This window comes from Varroa jacobsoni, unplaced genomic scaffold (genome assembly GCF_002532875.2).
Source record: "Varroa jacobsoni isolate VJ856 unplaced genomic scaffold, vjacob_1.0 scaffold_1424, whole genome shotgun sequence".
Lineage (NCBI taxonomy): Eukaryota > Metazoa > Arthropoda > Arachnida > Mesostigmata > Varroidae > Varroa > Varroa jacobsoni.
The window spans coordinates 34489-41226 of NW_019214326.1; positions in this window are offsets into that span (position 1 = coordinate 34489).

Below are 6738 nucleotides of genomic sequence, written 5' to 3' on the forward strand. Positions count from 1 at the left end.
ATATGTGCATATTTATCGAACATTTGTAGGGTAATTTGAATTTAGCGATGACGGGACACTCCGACTGATGGCAAGAAAGACGCATAGGACGAGACAGCTGACGTCGAGCCCAAACACCAGAAGAGTCACTCGTCCCCTCTTTCTGTTTAGTACGGACAGCTTTTTTCTAATATATATATATATATATATATATTAGGACTTAGGCTACAACTTTGAACAGCACATTCGTATAGTATTCATAGGATTTTATCATACCATAATATCACCTTAAAAGGTTATCTTCTACCGAAAATCTGCAAGTCGCGGTGTTGTTAATGTAGGCGCAATTCTAAATTTAATCCAACCCGTCCCTAAGAAGTCTATAAAACACCGGTCAATGGTGAATAGCCTTATTCCACTGTAACTATACATAGCACACACCATTTCTTATCTAAAGCTTTTCTTTTCAGTTCTAAAGCCTGTTTTCGCCTGACAGGCCGTACTTCAAAACACTCGTTACGACTTCGTTTTGTCAATGATACCTGGAATTAGTACGTGATGCAGGCTGGCATATAAGGACGTTCTGAACATTTTCACTATCGCAGTACAAGGACCAGCTGAGCTACTGCTTTTATTCAGCGACACCGTAAAACATCATACGAGTCTGTTTTGTTACTTTAATCCAGATGATTCATGCGCAACTGTCAGCGGCGAACTCCTTCAATTCGACTGTGAAGTCGTCGTACGTACGCAACGAAAATGACGTACACATTGAGAACCGTTTATTGCCAACGTACATAATGCGTTCAGCTTCCCTCGAAACGCTTGGCATTATGTCCGATGCAGCATAGGAGATCGCGTCTTGCTAACCCGCGCAAATACACGGCACCCTAGCCAAGGAATGAAAGCGTTCGTGTTCATTATAAACTTGACGCTATTTTCAGTAGAATGTCTGAAAATACAGAAAAGTTACATTTGAAATTTCCGAATTTGTGAGTTCCAAATGAATCATTGTGCCGTCAGGTGTTACGTAAATCACTCTGTGTATTATTGACGACGGTCTAGTATATTATATCATAGGTAGATTGAGATGGCTTCCCTAAGAGTAACTTATATAAGTTTTGAAATTCCTGAAAACTAGCGTCACCCCTATCCCAAACATTAAATTTTTACCCCCAAACTATTCCTAGAGTAATTAATGATTTCTTCATTTCCGTATTCGTTACCAAAACCACTAGAATTTAACGCTAGTAAGCAATATTTAACAAAAGCCTTATAAATCACTAGACAATTGTTGACTCTTTTACGGTTCAAGGTTCTAAACCAGTAATAGCATTGCGCCTACCGGGAATACGCTTTGTCGAGTCTTCAAAGCTTTTCCTCTTTTATGTTTATAACAATGTAGATCATGCGCGTATATGTACATATATATCTATCCTGACAGATGTGTGCTAGACACTCAGCTGAGAAAATATAATTATAATCTTCACAAATGTCTTTTTCTTTTTGTGCGCTTCAATGCCTCCTGTTTTTGCTTTATAAAACTGTTGTGGTATTTTTATGTGTGCGAGAACCATATTTACTTCCGGTATTGTTGCCGAAAGTTACTCTTCTCATAGAAGCTGGAACAGATGCAGCACCTGCAAATATAGTCGCTATTATATAATCCAGCAGAGAGGCCCTAAGACTATAGATGGGCACATATAGTCATATGGGCTTCTTCTCCATATGGGTAGAAAAGTTAAAGAAAGCTACCTAACGCAATTTTGAGTTGGCTAGCTACAGAGAATTGAAATGGAGCCTAGTTCGCCTGCTGCCAAACATTGCCGCCTTTCCTCGTTAACTTTCACAACGTAGTAACACAGGGACTTCCGGCCAGGATAATGTAAGGACACAATGCTCAGACTGACTCGTTTGCCCTTTTTGTCTTTGCACCAGACTCCGTCGTTAGTTCATTGTCTCGTAGCCAGCCAAATCTGCTTCGACCAGCAAGGTTGTACTCGGCTAGGCAGAAAAGGTAGATCTAATGCCGCCGGCTTGCTTTTAAGTCGGTCTTGAAAGCCGGGGTACCCCGGAAATTCCTGTTCTTTCGGCCTTGCAGCGGGGGTGTCTCGCCGCCACTGCTGAGGCGCTGCTTGTGAAAAGATTGCGGTCTGCTGCTCTCCCGTGTTACCTCGTCCACATGTGAGTATTGTCGCAATAAATATAAGCAGCATGGTACAAACAAATTCTTCTAAGGTCCTTTCTGGGCATGCGGCCGTACATGCGTAAAGGTCGCTCTCCTCATTATTCTGCTATTTAGCTACACAAGCTTTCCCATACTGGCTTGTCCGTTTGTGTCGCCGCTTGTTTTGCACAGTTGTCTAGTCGAATTTTAGGCCTACTTTATTAGTCTTTCTGTAACGTTAGCACTCCCTGTTGCGTAAAGAAAAATGGAACTACGACGTTTAAAGGTAGCCGGACGTGATCAATGATTTCAGGCCTACTTCTGACGAACGAAAATGGCATGCCTATGCGATGTACTTGGTCTGACGGAAATTAAAATAGAGTTATAGTTGTTTGTTTTGTAAAATTAATATCAGCACCTTGAAACTTACAGTTAATAATAATCTAAGGTACTGGCATTCTTTATAAGTAATTTTTATATCTAGGAATCATTTTACCTACACGAATTTCTGCAGTATACGGTAATATTTTAGGCTCGGGCAATCGTAGTGGGTTAAGTGAATATTTAGATTTAGACTATTACACAAAAGATATTTTAACAAAAATAGCCTTGTGGATTCTTTATACATTTTAATGCCACATATTTGACAGCTCTTAGATATGTATATATCTACATATCTATATTAGTGGCACATATCACATAGTTCATGCCTCAACGCTCTACGTTAGCTTCCAACGTACGAGCTTCAGGGTATTTATCTGATCGGCGGGAAGTTCAAGTTGTGTCTGGTTATTCTGCAGATTATAATCTTTCTGTCCTGATGGCGTGATCACGCCTCTTCCGTACGGCTGGCAGGCCGCCGTTCGTGCTATAGAACACTGCCCGACGTATCAACTGGCGTTGAGCAGCAAGCGGTTGCCTGAACAGAACAGCGACACGTAGAAGTTGTTGGATTCAATAAGATGGTCTTCTTGGCGGACTCCGTAAATGAGACAATGTACTCCTAAAATCCTTGTGCTGATCAACAAAAACATGACGAATCATATCATTATGAGCATGCTTTTTAGTACACTGTGCGTGCACGGCCATTAAAATAATAACAACACATTTGTGTTGAAACACATGGAACGTTTATGGAAATACAAGGCCAGTCTGTGTATTTATGTATACAAAATATCCATTAAAATGCATTGTTTTATTGTTAACTAGATGTAAACTAGATGTCCAAACAATTGGTAGACGTTTGAATAAAATTATGATTTAGTAATGAGGGGGACTGCTGAACATGCTAACATAATAGGCGATCATGTGTTACATCCTATCACACGTTTTGCATCCTTTTATCATTTTGCCGAACTTTTATTTTTCCGGATTTTTCCATAATATATCCATATAATGTGTGAGATACCGTATAAAGTGCATAAAAGTAACAGTATCTGGGATAACTTGGAAAAGATTTTCAGTGAAGGCCATTACGAAAAATCATGCAATACCAAAAGTGTTGGGTTCGAATCTGCTGAGATACATACAGGTTTGTTTTTTTTCCAATTAATTTGTACTATTTTTTAACACTGTGACGAAAAGTGTTCAACATAAGTTGGCGCGGAAAAGTTCTACTTTCGACTAGCGGAAGTGCAAGTCAACCTATGACAATACCAAAAGCTGGTCGTATGTTTCACAGCGCTACGAGGCATACAATGTTGAAAAACTTGTATAAGTGTCACAGATTCATTAGATAGAGGATCTAGGCTACACTAATCCTTTCGAGCAATTATTTTGGACCGTTATGACCCATCCAATGAGCCACACGGCTCACCTACTAACTAACTGTTGAGCTGATAAGAAAAACCGAAAATAAGCTGGGGGGCAAGCTGTCTATAGTCATTCAATGACGATTGCATGGCCTATCACAACGAACCTGTCCAGCTGTGCGTTACAGTACGGTAGATATTATAAAATCGTGGCTCTGGAGAACCTCAGAACTGCCATTTACTCTATGTGGAAGGAAGAGCATCCCTCGGTAGAGCTTCGTGAAGGCAGAATAAGCGGATGACTGTAGCCATTAAATTGCTAATATATGCGTGAGTAATTTCGTCTTTCATCGACAGTTTGGATCTTGTACACTTCTCTGGAAGAAACTGCTATTTTCCTACTTGGATAGCAGGTGAGTCGGTATACCGAGCAGTGAAACCATGCTGAAACAAGGTGCTGTGGAAAAGAGAGGTGAGTCACTTGAATTTATAAGACAGCTGATGCTCGTTGAAACTAAGCAAATTTACCTATATTGCCGTCAACTGTATGATCTGTTAGGTTGTGCAATAAGTGTTTCTAACGTTTAAGCGGGTGGAGATCTATTAGAAATTTACTTGTAACGCAGGAACTTCCTCACAAGAATTCCATGAAAAATCTACTTTCTGTGAATGTCTTTTATTTTGATTCAGGACGGCAAGTAGGTTCATGGTTTTTGTTTGACAGGCAGGCCTACAGTTGAACCAGAGTTGACAATTATCGAGGGTGACGGTCGTTCATGTGCGAAACCGTTATTCTTCCGTAATGTCACCACTACTACGTAAACCTCCATAACGGCTCTTAAGAGTTACTATCTATTATCGATTTGAATCATTCACCATTGTTTGTATTCAATATATTAAGTTGAACAGGGCCTTCTCCTGCACGAACGCCGGTCTGGGGCCACTAAAATAGTTCTCGAAGCTAAATGGTATAACAATTCGAGCTCATAAGGTGACTCCATCTTTGAGATGTGGCAAATACGTTGTGACGCCTGTGTCTGATGGAATCGATTTGTGTTCCGGCAAAGCGTATATGCTGTCGGTCAATTACGTAGGGTCATCTTATATAACGACTTATCTTATATAATCTATCTTTCTACCTATTCTATCTGTCTATTCTATCTATCTATTCTATTTTATCTGTCTATTCTATTCTATCCTATCTATCTAATCTCCCTCTTGCTGTGTGTGTCTGTTTCTCTCTTTCCCTGTGTGTATGCAATACGTTTATTAGATACCTTTGGCACAACAGGTATCAGCTGAATGTTGATAACTTGACAATGAAGTATTGGCGTAGTAATCAATTAGGTACACACAGACTTATAAATAGATCTAGTTGATATACCTTTGCACGCCATATATTCGGAAGGGTTGCAGCTACGTGTCGGTATGACCCTTAATTTGCAATCATCCGTGAGGTGTCGTTTGGGGGTTTGGAAGTGCCGATACTAGCGATTGCCCTGTTTGTTGAAATCTCGCTAAAGAAGAGCGCCCATTAGAAAGACATACTAATGTGTATTAAATCGTATCAGTAATTTTAGAAGGTACTGGGGGGTGCGCTAATTTAAAAACAATAGTCAACATAGGTACTCAAATCGTTATGAATCCTTGACTAGCAATATTTTATTACGTGGCGGCAAAGTATTTTCGAAGGCACTGGCAACGGCCAGAAACACTTTTGAGATAATAAATCAAAATTTTGCACAAACAACAATCTGGGTACGCGATAAACTACGGACGTCTAAGCAATTAGGGCAAACTAGGCCTTAAGCAATACTATTTGCAGGATTTGAGAACAGCTATCTGCCTCAAATGAACAGTTGGTTCAGTTTCTATTTAACAGATCAACTAAGGACGCGCCTAATGTCGTCAAGTGTCCTGCGAGATCTTAATACCTGGAAACGGCAGTGCAGCTATATCGTTCGAACAAACAAAGAAGTTATGAATTCCTCTGAGAACAAGCAACTTTCAGCCGGCGACTAGACCCTTACAAACATTTCTCGCTCGCTCAATTTGTTCTTTTCTGTATTTTAAAAAAACGTATCGCTATCTACATTTTCACAAAATCTTTTAGTCTGCAGTGGCTGTGTTTCGGGCACGTTGGGTCTAGCCCGTGGCAGCAGCAGCAGCAGTATCGCCCTGCGTCACGCTATTCGCAGCAAACATTTTGTCACGCTTATATCACAACGAAATGAGATATAATACGTCTGACGTATGGCTACCCACTAGAAGAAAAAGCTGCTAGGGCACTTAGCGACCGGTCTGGTTGGGCTTATTCAGGATCTCAAGCTAAAATATTTGAAGATAGGCGATTCCGTTTTCTTCAACCGGTTCTCCGTGAAGATCTGTAGCGTTTTTGGCAACGTAGCTGTCTTTTACAACTGAAATATATTCAAGGACGATCAAGCTACCGAAAATCGCCAAACAGAAGAAGCAATTCAAAGCACTTACGATTAGCCGACTGAAATACACTTGTAGCTCTGACTAGATGTATAGTAGATTACTAAAATTTACACCTATAAGTGGTTCAAAGGAGTACTCACCTATGACGCAGACGTATTCCGTCCTACATGTTTGCCTAAGCTCCACCTAATAGTTGCTACGAATACTTTTACTTCGTCAATCACGTATTCTTCGACCACATTCTTCCCAACAGCTGAAATAAGTGATCGAGCTAAAATTACCCTAACCTATATCTAATGTCGCCGCTATGCTAAACAAACAGTATCGTATAGTATGCATCTACGCACCTCCAGAGTAAACGAATGCTGCCAATCCGTAAATGTTACCCCCAATTTCGAT